The sequence below is a fragment of the Mesocricetus auratus genome, unplaced genomic scaffold (genome assembly GCF_017639785.1).
Source record: "Mesocricetus auratus isolate SY011 unplaced genomic scaffold, BCM_Maur_2.0 Super-Scaffold_100003, whole genome shotgun sequence".
NCBI lineage: Eukaryota > Metazoa > Chordata > Mammalia > Rodentia > Cricetidae > Mesocricetus > Mesocricetus auratus.
In genome coordinates this window covers 75158852-75177727 of record NW_024429188.1, presented here as the reverse complement: position 1 = coordinate 75177727, position 18876 = coordinate 75158852, and the positions used below count along the sequence as shown (strand labels likewise).

The 18876-nt window shown below is 37.1% G+C and overlaps 1 protein-coding gene across 1 annotated transcript in view; it reads right to left on the bottom strand.

The window, feature by feature from the left end:
• Il1rapl2 (interleukin 1 receptor accessory protein like 2) overlaps positions 1 to 18876 on the bottom strand; it is a 1115671-nt gene that overhangs the window by 396485 nt on the left and 700310 nt on the right. The gene's annotated exons all lie outside the window — the stretch shown is intronic.

The window sequence follows — 18876 nt, the reverse complement described above, 5'->3', positions numbered from 1 at the left end:
TATATCTTATAGTAGGATGTCAAACTGAGACTAAAAGACATGATTCTTAAATCAAAGACTAGTGTGATTCTCATTGAGTTTGCTTCCCCTACAATGCCTTCCATAGTACTTTGCACATAGAAACTGTCCAAAATCTTGTAGAATAAAAAACTTACGGAAAATAAAACACTATTAAGAATGTGACACACTTTATATTTAACTAAGTGCTAGATTACAGTTTATAAAGTATAAGTTCTAAATAGCAGTTACAATATTTATTTGAATGAAAAATAAATTTCACTAATGTTTTGCACTTCAGATACAAAACATGTTAGAGAACAATCAGTTTTTCACAATCACTGATTTCAAATGAGCTAAATGATCTCTGAGAGCTGCTCATTCATTCTATTATCACAACATACTTTGCAAAATACGTATTAAAAAGCAGACTTTCTCCTAAATGTATTTTATCACCATATTGGCTTGTTGAAACAACTATAGTAGCAAATTGAATAATAATATCAGCCAATGACCCACCAAACCTTGGATTATGATGTATGTTTTTAGGTTAGGACATAGGTAAAACATAGCATTCTTCATAAACTGAAAGTGATCATCTGTTCCTTTGCTTAAACCTTCATTTCCATGTACAGCATTTTAAACTCAACAACTTACTCTCTACCACAAACTCCACAGATTAGCACTTACCAATGTTAGCCTTTTTCCTACTACTTTTCCTTTGTTTGTCTAAAATAGAGATTATTCTTTTACAACCAGCAGTTTTTAGTGAAACAAGCAGGCATCCCTTTGGAAAATGAATTTCAGTGGCTTGCCACTGTATCTATATGATACACATCATATGCCCACACACTTGGCAAAAAATGTCATTCAGTCACTCTGAGGATGAAATAACCTTGTTACAGAAAAATATTTCGATTTGTAGTATTTTCTTTAGATTTCATTACTTTTTTCAAAGCAATTTCTCTGTGATAACAGCACCACCACACTCATCAAAACTTGCCTGTTGTCTTCAGGTTTGAGTTTAAGCTAAGTCTCAGATGTCTTAGAAAAAAATATGTCTTGGAATATAATGGTTGTGATGTTTATTTTCAAGTATCCAGGTTAGGGACATCTTAGTGACACTTCTAAAGTGGTGATAATTTATGAGAAAAGATTCTAAGGGTTTATCTTCTACCATGAAGAACAACAAAATCTGAAGTAATTTGAAAAGTGCTGAGCAGTAGACTTAGAAGCTCCAGCATATGGTGGCTGCTGCTTTTTGAGCCAATCATGCAAGAGCAGAAGGAAAATGGATTTTCTTCAGTTAAGATTGAAAAATAGGTTAATATAAAATCCTCATGACCAGAGACAAATTTCATATTTTTTACAGGAAGGAAAAGTACTAACACTTGCCAGGAGGAAGTTCAAATCTCAAAGTAAACATGTAAGCCATGACTTGAGGGAGCACTTGACCTGATTTGTGAGCATTTCTTATCAATGGTCTACAAATAACATGTTAAATCTACAAGTAGAGTCTTAAAACTTTCCAGGGCCAAGTATCCTCAATGAATTCACTATCTGGATAAGCTGAAGTTCCTCATATCCAAGCAAACAGCATCGTTATTTCCATCCATGATGTCTGGCTTCTTGAAATCAGCTGGAATACACAGCACAGGATCCATCTGACCTAAGTCTTCCTAGAAAGCTGGGTGGGGTTCATCGCACAGGCTGGATTATTAGAGCAGAGCCAAGTGGCACAGACCACATATTGTCTGTTATAAAGTAATTATTAAGTGGTTATTGTACTAGATATTGGGAATAAACAAAAAACATGAACACAAATAAAGTAGAAAATACATGTGTTGGTTTCAATAAACTTATGAAACAGTTGGCATGGGAAGACCTGCAGACAAAAACAAGCAGAAGATAATAAGTTTTCTAGTGTAACCAAAAGCTGGGTTATAAAGAATATTATGAGTACTGTAATTCAAAACATTGGTGATGATTTCAACAAGCTGAGCTGGCTTTTAACATCTAATAACTAAGACCTGATGTCAGTTATCTCAAAAGCAAGCAATGTGGCAATAAATGGTTAACATGTTTCCTTCAAAGAAGCAGACTAATTCCCAGAAGCCCAAGTCTAGTTTCAAGACATGACTGATGACTTTTGTGTCTTCTTGAAATACTCTGAAAAATATAGCAGGGATAGGTTCTTGTTCTTTAGGCCTTTTGTCATAAGCATCATGGATCTTTTGGAATCTGACATTGTTATTGATAGAACAGTTTTTCAAACAGATGTCCCAAATTATTTACCAGGCCTCTTCGGTCTACATATACTAAGATTGACTAGTCCAGTAGGAGAAGTGGCCAGAAATCTTGCCCCTACACATGACGTTAACTTAAAAAGTGGTGAACACCTGATTTGAAAACGCAACAATGAGGTCCTTAATATTTAGTAAACTGTTTACAGCTTAAGAGTCTCCTCCAGGGCTGGAAAGATGGCTCAGCAGTTAAGAGCAATGACTGCTCTTCCAGAGGTCCTGAGTTCAATTCTCAGCACCCACATGGTGGCTCACAACCATCCGTAATGGAATCTGATGTCCTTTTCTGTCCTACAGGCATACATACAAATAGAACACTCATATACATAAATAAACACATCTTAAAAAGAAAAGAGTCTCCTCCAAACTGTGACTGCAACATATACCCTCAAATGAAAAGCTGATGAAATTTTGTATTATTCAATACTATCAGTTCAAGTGAGATTTCAGGAAACGGTTCTATTATAAAACTACTTTTTATTGAAATTCTAATTTTTCAATATTAATGTTAACGAAGTATTAATAGATTACTGTATCTTCAGGGGGTGCTCTAAGATGATCAAAGGTTTATAATATATGCCACAAATATAAGGACACTACTGAAGGAACAGAGGCTTAATGAAAAGAAAAAGTATTTAAAGCCAAGACATTTCTTTTCCAATATTAGGGAAATCAATGTATTTAGGAAATAAAGTAGGCAGGTTTATTGTGTCCCCAACGTGTATGATTGAAGTTAATGGGTAGAAATTTTAGGGGAACATACCCAAGATAAAGTAAGTCCTTTTTAATATAAGTAGGCCAAAAAGACAGATTGTGCCTCAGTAGGTAATGAATCACCTATTATTGAAGGGAATCAGCACTCAACTTAAAAACTGGAAATGATACTTGAAAGAGAGAATTCCCACATGGGAAACATGCAAACAAATACATTTATGTGAATAGATTTAGGAGATGTCTGATATTTAATATTCATCTACTATAGTATCTCAGCTTCAATGATTTTCTGAATGACAGTAGTGGTTAACCTTCATTGACAATTTGTCTGCATTAAGAAAGTGCTCAACATGCTTACCCATCAGGGAAATGAAAATCAAAAAAAAAACTCTGAGATACAATCTTACTCCTTTCAGAAAACACCAACTACAGTTTATCCTGGAGAGGATGTGGAGAAATGAGAACACTCTTCCGCTGCTGGTAGGAGTGCCAACTCATACAGCCACTTTGGAAACCAGTATGGAAATTACTCAGGAAAATGGGAATCAGTCTATCACAAGATCCAGCAATTCCATTCTTAGGCATTTACCCAAAAGATACACATGCATACAACAAGGTCATGTGTTTCACCATGTTCATAGCAGCATTATTTGTAATAGCCAGAACATGGAAGCAACCTAGATGTCCCTCAACTGAAGACTGGATAGAGAAAATGTAGTCCATTTACACAATGGAGTACTACTCAGTGGAAAAAAAACAATGGGATTCTGAAATTTGCAGGCAAATGGATAGCACTAGAAGAAACTATCTTGAATGAGGTAACCCAGTCACAAAAAGACGAACATTGTATGTACTCACACACATATGGATTTAGACATTGAGCAGGGGATTGCCAGCCTACAATCCCTCTGCCAGAGTCTGGGAAACAGGGAGCTCCATAAAAGAAATATGCATGGTACCCCAGAGAAGGAGAATAGGACAGGATCTTCTGAGTGGCTTGGGAATATGGAGGAAGGGGAGAGGGAGCAGGAAGAAAGAGAGAGGGAGAGAGGAGGACATGCAGGAGGGAGAAGGTTGAGTCAGGTGAAGAATAGAGAGCAGGATGAGAGACACCATAATAGAGGGAGTCATTACAGCTTTGAGGAGAGATTTGGCACCAGTGAGATTTCTAGAGATCCATAAGGATGACACCAACTGTCAATCTAAGCAATAGTGGAGAGGCTACCTTAAATACCTTTCCCCAATAATGAGATCAATGACTACTTTATATGCCATCCTAGAGCCTTCATCCAGTGGCTGATGGAAGCAGAGACAGACACCCACAGCTAAACACTGAACTAAACTGGAAACCAGTTGCAGAGAGGAAGATGAGCAAAGGGGTCAAAAATGGGCTGGTGAAACTCACAGAAATAGCTGACCTGTACAAGGGAGAGCTCATGGACCCCAGACTGACGGCTGTGAGACCAGCATGGGTCTTATTCACACCCCCTAAACCTGGTGTCAGTGAGGAGACTCTGGCAATCTATGGGGCCTCAGGCAGTAGATGAGTATTTATCCCTGGCATATGAATGTACTTTGAGAGCCCATTCCACATGGAGGGATATTCTCACGGCTCAGACACATTGCGTGGCAGGGGCTAGGCCTTGCCCTGGGTGACATGGCAGACTTTGGAGATCCCCCGTGGAGGGCCTCACCCTCCCTGGGGAGCAGAATGGGGACTGGGTGGGGCTTTGGGGGATTGGTGGGGGTGGGGGTCAAGAGAGGAGGGAGAGGGAGGTTCGATAGACATATGAAGCAAGCTTGTTTCTAAATTAAATTTAAAAAGAGACAGAAAAAAATCACCATGGTAGCACATCTCTGAGTGAGTCTACCAGAATGTTTTCATAGAGATTAAATGAGAAGGGAAGCCCCAAGCTGATTGCATGAAGCACCATCCCTTGGTCCAAGATTCAATAAAAGGAGAAAGGGACGTGAGCACTAAGTTCCTCTCTTTTGGATTCCTGATGATGAATAATAGGATCAAATATTCCATGTTCCTAGTACCATGAATTCCCCCACAATGATGGATTGTATCTGTCATGAAGCCATAGCTAAAACAAAGTCTTCCCTTCCTAAGTTACTTTCTGATTGGTGATAAAGCCTTCTCCACAGGAGGAAATGCATGCTTAGTATTGCAAATATGGCAAAGAACCTGTGGCTGGGGAGGTCGCACGACCCATGGTGAACCTACTACTATTTATTAAATAGACATAGTATCAATCTGTCCTCCAAATTCATAACTCTATATTCAGAGTTCAGTGAAGCTCTCAGACCTCATTATGTAGGTGTCCTTGAACAAAGAATCTCACAATTGGTCAAAGCACAGAGAATAAGTGCCTGTGGAGTGCTTAGTCACAAATGAGACATCTCTATCTTGGCTCCCTCCTTCCATCCCTGAAAGATACAAGAACAATGGGGAAGGAGGTGGAAAGACTGTAATAATCATAGAAGAAGAGGCCAGAAGTGAACCAGTGTCTTTGGACATGGCAGGAACTGCTGTGGTTGCATGCATAATACTTATACGAGATTAAGCTAGCCATCATTCTAACATGGATGGGAAGACCTCACAATCCCATTCCCAACTGAGGAGCTCTTGACAGTTATTAGCTTCTGAGTGAGGGAGAGGCTGTTTTCTTTAAGCATATGGCCCCTTGTAAGTCAACCATGTTCAAGGGCTTGGCCCCACACCTTGCACTTCTTGAACTATATATTATGAAAATAAGAAAATAAGTACATGGAGTTGGAGGAGTTTGGTTGGAGTGAATCTTAGAGAAGTTATAGGGAAGCGTGGTGAGTGAATTTGATCAAAATATATTAAAATCTCAAAGAACAAACAAAATATTAAAATAATTACTATCTAGCCTGAGTCTTTCTTGCACAATGCAAAGATGTTTTTGTCTGTTCCGTTAGTGTGCTGTGCATTCTAATTGGTTTTAATCATAAAAACCCAGAGTCAGATATAGGGGTTAATGCTAAAAGATCAGAGAAGCAGAGCAACCAGACACTGGTTCTTAAATCTACTAAATCCTCAGACCAAAGGAGTGATCCTCTTCCTATGAATGCTTAGACTGAATGCCATGAGCTCCTGTCTCCTGCTGCCTTATATCCCTCTCTCCCCCAGTCACATCATTCCTGTCCCTACCTCCCTAGTGCTGGGGTTAAAGGCATGTAATCCCAAGTGCTGGGATCACCTTTGTGTGAGCTCTGTTTCTCTTTTAGACTGGGTTGATCTCATGTATGGCCATGAACTAATAGAGATCCATCTGCCTCCATCTCTCGAGTGCTGGGATTAAAGGTGTATGCCATCACTGCCTGGCCTCTATGGCTAACTAGTGGCTAGGTCCACAATCTGATCTTCAGTCAAGCTATATTTGTTAAAGCACAAAAAATATTAGTATACTTAAGAGTTGATTCAAATGGACCTATCAGTTACCTGGACAGGAAATGTCTCTGAAGAAGGTTGTCTATTCCAGAAATTTTAGAAATAGCTTATAGGCTATTTAAATATGTAGGTAGGTTTACATAGTGGTCTTTTGAGCCTATTTTATATTCATTCCTCCTGCAAGTGTGTCTGATACAATGATATTTCTGTTCACTGTCCATTATCACACCTTGAGAGTATTTTTGTAATATTCTGTAATAAAATCTGTTTACCTTCCATTCTGCATGTCTTCTATAATTTGCTCTCTGTATCTTGTCTGAATTCATTTAGTAGAAAAACAAGGAGTCATGGGAAGGCCAGAATCAGATACTCGCAACATTGTTGGCATGAGAAGTTCAGAGTTTTATATTGGATGTTTACATAATGGCAAATAGTTAAAAATTAAACATTGAAGATCAAACAAAAAAAGTAGCTAAATCTGCATATGGTTTACCACTTTTGAAATGAAGAAACACTCTGCAAATCTAATAAAATTTTAGGTCATTTCTGGGTGTTGGTGGTGCATGCCTTTAATCGCAGCACTTGGGAGGCAGAGGCAGGAGGATCTCTGTGAGTTTGAGACCAGCCTGGTCTACAAGAACTAATTTCAGAACAGCCTCCAAAGCCACATAGAAACCCGTCTCGAAAAACCAAAAAAAAATTATTAGGTCATGTTTTTTTACCTTGTATCATATAATACACAAAGACTTTCAACCACAGAATTAAGTGAAGAAAGTTCAGTTGACAAATATGATCAACAAGTGTGAAATTTGAATTTTGAATTTATTGTTCACAAAAATTAACCTGACACAGTTGATACAGCTAAGAATGCTAAGTAAGGAAGTTCGATCTCAAAAAAATTAAATGATATCCCAAAAGTCATACTTTTAATGTTGAATGGGACTCTATTGATTATGCTGTTTCCAAACTTTATGATCTTCCGATTTGTCCCTATAATATAATATCATATCATAAATGCAATACAATATAATATAAAAGACATAATGGACTAGAAACTGGGAAGACTCATATTTGATCATAATTCCATCATGCTACCTAATTAAGTGATTCAGTACCAGGTTATCCCCTATTCTAAGTTACTCCATATTACATAAAACAGTGACTTTTCAGGCTATTCATTGCCCCCATGAGACTCAGTCTTACCTGCAGCTTTTGATTCTATTTGAGAGAGAAAGGTGTCTGTGGCCCTTGGGTGGACACAGAGCCTGAACCATCTGCCAGGAACCACCCATCTAACTGATGAAAGACAGATTTCCAGGACTAGAAAGGGAACTGATTTTTAAATGTACTTGGGGTAAATTGAGGTTGTGGGGACATGTAAATGTATTAACAGTGTATGAGGAGAATCAGGTATGCCAGATCAATAAACAGTGTAAACTCCTTTACCTCACCTAGACCCTGTAAAGTGCTGAACACTGTGATGGCATGGCCTCACAGGAACCTATCATCTTGCAGCATGTTATCTTCAAGAATTTGAGAATCCTTGACTGTTCCTGTACCTTTGGCTTAGCTAAGACCCTGTCCTCTCTCCTATCCCCATCCCTACTGTATGCTGATTCAACCTACTGGAGTATTTGTATGTATGGACCTGGTCCTGACATGCCTTCAGCTGCTTCTGCTCCAGATCTTGTTCAGCCTTTCACTTAGTAGCTGAACTTCATGACCTCACTCTCAAACTTGACACCAGCAGCTCCAGGAACATCAAGTGCTTGCAGTGTTGGTCTGGTTCACTCCCTTATCAACACAGTATCTATGTAAGGATATTTCTAAAACTTCTTTAATTCTACTGCAGTCTTTTAAATTGTATTTATCCTATAACCCATATATATGCACATAGAGTTATAGACATATTTACTACATGCTATGTGATGTGTGAAATGAGAAATAATATTAATAATTAAGATTACAATAAGAGTGGCTGTCAGGTGGCTTGGGAAGTTTCTGGGACCACTAGCAGTGGAGCCAGTATTTATTCCTAGTGCATGAACTGACTTTGGAGCCCATTCCCTATGGAGGGATACCTGGCTCAGCCTAGATACAGGGGGGAGGGCCTTGGTCCTACCTCAAGTCATATGACCGACTTTGTTGATTCCCCATGGGAGGCCTCACCCTCTCTGAGGAGTGGATATGGGGTAGGGTGGGGAGAAGGTTTGGAGAGCAGGAGGGAGAGGGAACTGGAATAGGTATGTAAAATAAGATTTTCTTAAACATAAAAAATAATAAAAGAAAAACAACAAAACAAAAGATTGCAATAAAAAACATGTTTATCTCTGCCAATCTACCAAAACAGATTATTTGAAAATTTGCTGTCATTAAGACTGCTAAATATGGTAAATTTATTGTCAATAAGTTTTGACACTGTAGAAAGATATGAATTGTGTCCCTCTATCTTTCTAACAGTATTCTTTTGATAATGAATTTGAGCTTTATGATGGTTCATCTTGATTGTCAGTTTGCTGTGATTTATTATCACTACAGAAACAAGTCTCTGGGAATATCTGTGGAGGACACTAGATTCAGTCAGTTGTGGTGTAAAGCCTCATTTAAATTTGCATCCCCCAGGCTGGCCTCTAACTCATGATCCTCCTGCCTCTGCTTCCTTCAGCAAATCCTACTAGCCTGTGCCACCACAACTAAACACTGAACTGAACTCCTGGAATCCAGTAACAGAGAGGGAGAACTGACGAGCAAAGGAGCTAAGACTGGGCTGGTTTAATCCACGGAAACAGTTGACCTGAACAGGGGGAGCTCTTGGACCCCGGATTGATGGCTGTGTGGAAACCACTGAATAAGTGTGCAAATAGAGAAAGGATAAATACACTCTAATTTTTATGTGTATTGAGATTAAGCCATTGGAGAAGTGGTTAATTATCTTAGAAAGGCCTCTGACATTAGTTTGATTAAATGTTTACTAACAAAAAGTTCTGGTTGAGATGCACAACTTTGAGTATCTATGAATCTTGTTCCATGAAGACTGCTATACAAATATGCCTAATACTAAGTGAAGGGAACCTGTTCTCTGGCCAAAGTTAGCAACCAATGTCTATTCCCTCATTTGGCCACTTGTTCCTCCTAAGGCTGACTACCAAAGTCCATCTGTCAGAAGCTCCCTTTGACTCACCAAATTAACATGCCCAATTAAAATTAAACACCTCACTCTAACACAGAGTTTCCCCTTTTATCTTTATAAACTACAGTTTTCCCATGTTTCCCATTCTGTATCCTCGATATCCAGAAGCAGTCCTTTGTCCCTCCACACACCCCACCCCCAGACAAACACCCCTGATGTGGAATAGTAGTTTTGTACACTGTGAAGATGTGTTGCTTTCATTGGTTTAATGAAGAGTTAAATGACCAATAGCTATGCAGAAAAAGGTTAGGCGGGACTTGAGGACATGGAGAGAGCTCTCTGGGATGAAGGGAGGCAGAGTCACCACGAGACATGGAATGAGTCATACACACAATATGGGACAAAGGTAATAAAGACATGAGGCAAAAAGTAAATTAATAGAAATAAATTATGTTCTCAGAGCTAGTTAAAAACAAGCCTAAGCTATAGGCTGAGCTTTAATAATTAACAAGAAGTCTCCATGTGGTTTTATGGGAGCTGGCTGGTGGGACAGAAAAGAATGCCTACACAAAACTGCCCCTTTTTCCTTTTCCCTTTCCCCTTCTCCCTCATCCTAGCCTATCCTAACATAGACACCATCTTTTTCTCCTTCTAAAAACTGCACCTGCAAGGTTATTTGCTGCTTTTTTTTCAGCCTGAGTCAGAAAGCAGCCACTTTAACTTTTCTTTTCCACTTAATAAAAGACCTGTCAGTGAAAACATGTGTTTGCATGGGGTTTGTGCCTAATCCAGTGTCTGTGAAGGAGTACTCTTCACTAAGCAGTTTATAAATAACAGAAATTAATTTTTCACCGTTTTGAGACTGGAATCTCCAAATATAATGTACATGTGCATTGAATATCCAGTTTGATTCCATTTCTTAATTAACAGATGGTACCTTCTTTGTCCTCACATGACCAGTTCTCTGGGATCTCTTTTTGAAGGTCTGATTTCCTTCATGAAGGGCACTTCCCTTAAGACTTAATCATCTGCTAATTGTATTCAACTCCAAATCCTATAATATGGAGGATTAGGTTTCAACCTATGAATTTGTGGAGATTTTGAAACACATAGCATTTTAAAAATCAAGACTTCAGTAATATGGGGATCCAAATATGACACCCATAAATGTACCACTCTTGAATAAGGGTTATTTTGAGCTGACAACAAGTAATAAAGAACAGTCAGAGAAGGAAATTTCATCCTTTCCCCCCTCTTTATAAAACTAAGGCATAAATACTCAATTTTGAAGTATCCTCCCGCTTCTTTCCCACACTAGGAAAACAAGGACAATTGTAGTTGGAATTTCCTTTGGGCCACTAACCAGTTCTCAATAAAGACATGGAAACTTATTATTAATTATGAATGTTCAGCCTTAGCTTAGATTTGTCCCACTTGCTCTTTTAACTTATTTTAACCAGTTTCTATTCATCCATATTTTACCTTGGGACTTTTTACCGTTCCTTCATTCTGAATGCCCTACTTTTCCTGCCTGTCTGTCTGTCCCCTGGAGTCTCCCTGTTGTCTCCTTTTCTTGCTTTTTTGATTCTAAATTCTTCCTTCTACTACTTACTCTCCCTGACTGGAAGTCCCACCTATACCTCCTCTCTCACTATTGGCCATTCAGCTTTTAATTGGACTAATCAGGTAAAAGAGCAAGACATCTTTACATAGTTAAACAAATATTCTACAACAAACAACTATTAAATACAGAGAATTGACACTATGATGTGCCTTTGTAAACAAGCTTTACTAAAATAACACTTCTTGTCCACTAGCTTTCCACATATTAGTTACTTTCCTACAATTTACCACTCCTTCAAAACTAAAATCTGTTTTCCTTTGTCTTGTACTGTCTCCACTTCTTATTCCCTTTTGTTAATGTGACATATAAGCTCACAAGCCTAACTAATAATTTGGTTATTCTTTTCTCTTTATTTCTATTTTTCACATCTTTTCTGTGAAACACCTATGTATATATTAAACCAACCTCTTGTTTTACTACTCTGTCTTCTGTCAGTTTAACTTGTACAGCTTAGCTGCTGAATATAAGAGGGTAGATGAAAATTGTTTTTTTATACATTTGGGAACATGTTAATGTAAGCCCATTAGCCTCATGAGAAATAAAATCCCACCAACTCCCTTGTTAATTTTGTTCTGACATTTGAAGCTGTAACTCATCTTGTACAAAAATAACCATTTTATGCCATCAATAATGATGATTATTAGCTAATAATATATAGTTTGGTCCCTAGTTTTATTTATTACTATAATCTGCCTTCTGCCTATTTGTGAAAGACATTTGTTGGAGTGTTGAGAATAGAGCATTATTTAAATAAAATAACGTGTCTGTTTAGTAAAAATATTTTTCCTCACTGTATGACCGAGCAGAGTCATTCACTGTTAAAGATGAAAATTATGATCTCTTGGGAAGAAGATTTTTATAAACGTTCCTACAGCTCAGGCTGCTAGTCATCTATGTTGTATATAACACTAAAATTTATAATATCTTAAAGTTTTATTATCTACTTTAAAGGAATTGTGTAATTTTATCTGTCATACAATGCTAAAAAGTTTTACTTTGGAATGAAAACAGTCATTTCTTTTTTAAATTAAATGGAAGTCTTGAACAGTAGCTGCAGATTTTATCACACTGAGTTGTACAGCAAAAGTCATCTATTCCCCTTCAAATTTTCAAAGATACGAAGTCTAATGAATTATTAAAATGGTATGGAAAAGAAGTTGGTCTTCTTCACATGTGCTAAAGCAAAGATGACAAGTTTATGTGTTAATTATAAGTTGAAAAGCTCCAAAGACATCCTAAGGATCAATGAGAATCTCACATAATTGTTTTTGAATGGATGATTATGTGTCTGGTGATAAAAAACTTAGCATAGGACATTATTGTTTAGCAGTTAGTAGAATAATTACATATTCAGTAAAATCCTGAAGTATTCAAAGTGGTAAAAGAAAGTATATGGGTGCCCTATTAGAGAGGCTCATATAGAAGATGATAGATTATTTTGGAAATTTATTTGCTACATTAAAATTTTCATCAAAAAAGCCAAGTCTGTTATGGCATGTGAGAAAATATTTCCCAGGAATCTATTTATCTTGCTTCTACATAGATATACAGTGCAATTCTGTGTAAGTAATGAAAACTCCATGGTAGTTAGTTTCCCATCTGCCTATCACAGTGAGATTTGAGAGATGGTTTGAGACTGAGATTAGCAAGTTCAAAATAATACACCTTTATAGCTTATAGTTTCCATGAGCTAGTGGTGCACAGTAGCTTAGCTGTATTTGCTACTACTGGCTCTCACCAGACTATAATCCAGATGTTGTTTAGGGCTGTAGGCCCCTCAATTTTCATCCGGGTTTTATTATCCCAATATCATTATTGTTTTGGGGACAATTTATCTGTATGTTGTAATAATGAACATGTAGACATTTCAGGAGCTATGATTCAGAGGTTGTCCTTTGATCCTAGAGACTATAGAGTGTGACAACCTTTTGTCACTTTCCATAGGCTCTCTAATAATATGGCAGTGAAACACACCTCAGATTGCTAAAATAATGTATTCTATAACAGTATAACATAGGATTAGCTACCCATCCCATTAGTCATATTTTGCTGGTTAAAATAAGTCTACCTGAACACAAAGAGATGGAGAATATTTAGGGGTCATCTCAAAAAGAGAATTTATATCCCACTGTTCCCTTAAGCCTTTAGTTTTAATCTTAAAAGAATTACATATCAAAGAAATGATAACTTTCTGGGTACTTTCAATTATTTCTAGATATCTTAAAGCAAATTCATGTAGAGAGCACTTACAACTAACAAGAAGACTTTAGCTTTACTCTAACTTGAAGTTCTCATTTGTTTCTAGGACCTTATTATTTATGCAGATGTCTTGATAAGTGACAGAAAGACTAGGGTTTTAGTCATTCAACCCTATATTAACAGTCATTGTTTAGCTTCAGAATAAAATGAAGATTGATTCCTTTCTGAAATTTCTCAATTTACTGTCTTTATTTTACAAAATTTACTGTCATTTTCATGCATTCAACCACCTCTTTCCTCCTGTCTTCCTAATCAATATGCCATTAGGAGTTACATTCTGTTTTAATTGAATTTCTTATTCTTAACTACTGTCTAAAAGGTAGTCTTCAGAAGGCAATTCTATTACTTCTTATAAAAAGTGTATGCGATTTCTATGGATAGTCATTAAACAGGAAATATCATTCATTTCTTCTTGCTGAGTAGGCTCTATGAATTTTAAGCTTCTATTTAGCTTTATGCCAATTTTGTGCTGTAGCAGTGGTTCTCAACCTATGAATTGCAACCCCATGGGGGGTTGAATGACTCTGTCACAGGGGTCATATATCAAATATCCTGCATATCATATATTAGTTACAATTTTTACCAATAGCAAAATTGCTGTTATGAAGTAGCAATGAAAATATATTTATGGCTGGGGGTCAACACGACATGAGGAACTGTATTAACGGGTTGCAGCAATACGAAGGTTAAGAACCACTGCTGTACAGGGATATAGATAACCACCCTTTGGGGGAAGGGCTTCTAATCTTTCATACAAAAAGTGAGTCATTAACCGAAATATTTTTGTGGTCCTCAGACTCATCAGAGAAGCACTTGCCTCCAGGCCTTCATGTTTTCTGTTCCTTTCCTCTACTTGCAAGGCTATTCCTTAGCACATCAACATGATTTGTGTCTCTTCCTTCAGGTCTCTGCTTTTGTGTTCTTATCAGAACATATTTGCTGAACAGCCTACCCAAAACTTTTTACATTCTTCCCTGTTCTTCTCCAGCCCCATCTTCCTTCCAAGTATTTCATTTTTCTCCAGAGTTCTTAACTATATCTTGATATCATATATTAAATGATTTGACTTTGAGTTGCATGAATCTCTACCTAGAATATAAATGAGAACAACAATTTTGTCTAATATTTTTTACCATCTGGAATAATGACTACCCAAACTTGATACATCTTAATAACCATGTATTCTAATAAAAGATAGATGAATGGTAGTCATGAAACAGTGAATGATAATTACCTCAAATCATATAGTCTATAGAGCACAAAGCTTGAAAGAAATCAGGTATAGCTCTTTAAGCTTTAAGCTTTCTGATTTAATCTCTAGTTTCTTATAAAGTTCTTGCTGGTCATTGGATTTACTCTAATGAAACTACTACTTTACTCTAATGAAAATTGTGGTGGGCTTTGAAGTAGGTAACCAAAATTACTTATTCCAAGGGAACAAGTGATAATTAAATTCAAATGATGCATCTAATGGTGTACAAATGATTATAGAAGGTATAAGAAGGAAGTCATAGCTGGAAGTTCTCATGTCTTCCTGTTGGTGATGGACTGGACCCTCAAACCATAAGCAAAATTAATCCTTTCCAGTATGTTGCTTTTATCCAGGTACATGGTAACAGAAACAAGAAAATTAATTAATATGCTAGCTGTATAAATTTGGGACGATTTCATGAATTTCTTTATCAGGCAGCTCATTCAAATAATAAGATATATACATATATATGCTACAATGTAATGTTCAATGTATGTATACACCATAAAATGACAAAGTCAGACAAATTCTCTATGACTGAAATATTTATTATTTCTATGATGCAAAAGTATTTAAAATCCACTAGCAAATATATCATACAATATTACTAACTGTATTTACCTTAATATGTGTGGTGGTTTGAATGAAAGTGGACTACATAGCCTTGTATATTTGAATACCTGGTTGCCCAGTTGGTATAACGATTTGGAAAAAAATATGAGGTGCAGTCTTTTTGGAGGAGGTACATATCATTGGGAACTAGCTTTGAGATTTCAAAAGCCCATGTTATTCCCAGTTAGCTCTCTCTCAACCTTGTGGTTATGGCTCAATATGTAAACTCTCAGTTACTTGCTTAAGTGCCATGCCTGCCTGACTTCTTCCTGTTGTGCTCCCTGTGAAAATGAACTCTAATCCTCTGAAACTGTAAGCCCCAAATAAACTTTTCTTCTGTAAGTTGCCTTGAACATGGTGTCTTACTACAGCAATAGCAAAGTAACTAAGACAATAATAGAATAAAATAACTTATTCACCCTGTTTATTTATAATTTGGTACCCATTCACCAATATCTGCCCTTTCCTTGTCTCCTAACCTTTAATTTATGGTAAATGTGCTACCATCTTCTGTAAGTTTGAATTTTAAAAAAATCTGTGGTTGCTAACAGAAATTATCACTTAACTAAATATTTGAACTATATACCTTTCAACCATTCTCACAGTGGTTCTTGATAACAAAGCTTTATATTTATATACAACCATGGACTGTACATTTGATAGTCTGTGTATTATAGCAGAAAGAGAAAAAATATATGATTACCAACTATTCTTCTAACTCATATTTGTTTGGAGCCTACAATAATCAAAATAAAAATACTGCAGTTATAACAGTTATTTCAAAATAAAATGAATACATTTTTAAATAAAATTCTGACTTTATTGTCCTTGAGTTGTTTTTGTTTATTTGCTTTGTCTCTATGAATTGCAAGTCTTCTGGAAATTGTCCAGAGACCAAAGTTTGGTTACCACAGAAGCATATCATATGTATCCCAAGATTCCTTCCAATATTGTTATTATATGAATTCTATACTAGAAATTTATTTAACAGTTCACAAGAAACTCTGAAGATTTTAAGGAGGGAAAATGACAATACCAACACTGTTTCAGAGGGTTGTATGAGAGATCTTGGAAACATAAAGGCAGGTAATTCAATCATGGAAAGTTGGAATAAATGCACATGGTGTCACGGGTTCTAGGAGGCCTGAAAGAATACCGTGAAAGCCAGAACTCTATGGGAAGGGTTAACTTCTTTGTCAAGTTTTTTCTTACCTCAGATCTATTTGCCCCATCCTCTCCTTTAAGAGACTTTCAGGAAGTGGACTCAAAAACACTTCCTTTTTTCCTGACTCAACAAATCTAAACCAAAAGTGCTAATGTCTCTGAGAGGAAGATAGTATATTATTTATATTTTGCTGAATAGAAGAAGAATTAATTGCTTCAATGGGATGAATCATACAGAGGAAGCATATGCTAATGAGTTATATAAAATCAGTACTTGGAGAGGTCACAAGTGAAAACAGTCTGTATCATGCAGTAAAATCAAAGCTGGAGGATTCAAACAATATCAGAGGAAAAAGGATCCCTGTTTATATCCTGGGCTATTTTTGCTTCAATCCTTTGCAAAAAAAAAAAAAGTAGTGGGTCATGTGAAACTCAACTGAAGAGCTGCTTCTCTCCAACATTTTGTGGTAACATTCTCACAACTCTGCATTTGTTGCATCTGTAAGGTTCCAATGTTTAAGGTGGAGGGATGCACAGATGCCTAAAACCTCATGTTCCTCGCCATAAGTTATCTTTGTTTTTTCTTTAATGTTTTTCAAAGAGAAAAACAACAGAACATTATGGACTTGTACAGATTTGTGAAATTAGTAGGTGTTGATATCTTAAAATATGGAGCCAAGAATTCAGAATTCTTAGAACTTTTCTCTTTCAGTTGTGCTGAACTAACACAATCAGAGCACTCTGCAACTCCACGTGCCACGAATGGACGCCATTTATTTTGATTTCATCAATCATCAAGTGATTACAGCTAGTGTTGTACCAGCTTAGTGAACAAATAATTTTAATTCTAAATGTGCACTATGGCATACCAAAGTTAGTAGTCTTGATGGAGCACTGAAGTGGAGCTTCAGTTACCTCATTTTATAATAATTTTCTCCCACATGTGTCTTTATGATAACAACAATAATTTAGAATTGTAAGTATTTTAAGTGTATATTTCTAACTCATCTAGTCCAATAACTACATAATTAGCATTATTTTATAAATGAAAGCAAATAGAAAGCCTAACCTTAAAGTTACTGGATCAAAAATTGGAAGAGTAGGAATTAAAACGCAGGATACATGTCTCTAGAATGCAAGATGTATGGCCCCAGCCCTCTGCCAGGGAAGACACTGCCCATACCTGCTAAACCACTTTAAGCTTGTCCAACAACCACAAACTGCACACCCACTCCTGGGTCCCATATCCTGGCCTACTACTTTGAAAGAGGTCTTTGGCTTTACCAGAGGCCAACATGATCAAGAACCCTAGGTAAGAAACTGCCTTCTGCTAGTTAATACTCATTAAAGCCAGGCCAACAATCCCAGGCTGCACCCCCTTCGATGGGCTCCATAGTAGGTTTCACATCCCTACCCACCAGCAGCAGGCTGGTCCTAGGAACTCCAGGTAATATGCTGCCCACCACCCATAAAACCCAACTAAAGCCTTCCCAACAACCCCGGATTAGACACACCTAACCCCTCACTCCAACTCCATACACTGGTCTAGAACATTGGAATAATACTTCTGCTTTACCAGAGGCCAGGCCAGATCTAGAGACCCCATGTCTACAACTAAGAAGAGTTCAATTTTACTGGAGCACAGGCCAGATCTAAGGATCTCAGTGTGGGCAGCTGTCCTATAGGCTAGACTTGTCCTAGAGACCCCAGAGTACAGACCAGATATAGGAATCCCAGTCTACATTCCCACCCTTGAATTCTATATCTGAGTCTACAAATTTGGAAGAGGACTTTGGCCTTACTAGAGGCCATGCCAGATCTAGGAACCTATAGCCCCACAAAACCCAGAAGGGATACCCTACTGAAACTGAAGACATGTTAGTCACCAGAACCTTTTGCCATTTAGGCCATAAGACCAGAGGAAAAAGAAAAGCCAAGGAACAAAACACCCATCTAACAAAGTCAAACACAGGTAACAACCGCCAGATTGTAAAATCACCCCAAAATTAAACATCAGTGTAAGAAAACAATCAGTAACAGGAGAGGAAATACGGCATCACCAGAATTCAGTTATTCTAACACAGCCAGACTGGGGATACAAAGTAGAAAGGAAGAAATAAAAGTATCATTATTTGTAGATGATATGATAGTATAAATAAGCAACATCAAAAACTTTACTGGGGAGCTCCTACAGCTGATAATACCTTTAGCAAGTGACTGGATACAAGATTAACTGAAACATAAGTCAGTAGCCCTCCTATATACAAACACTAGAAGGTTGAGAAAGAAATCAGAAAATCAACGCAGCGTACAATAGCTTCAAATAATATAAAATACCTTGATGCAATTCTAACCAAGTAAGTGAAAGATCTGTATGGCAAGAACTTCATTTTTGAAGGA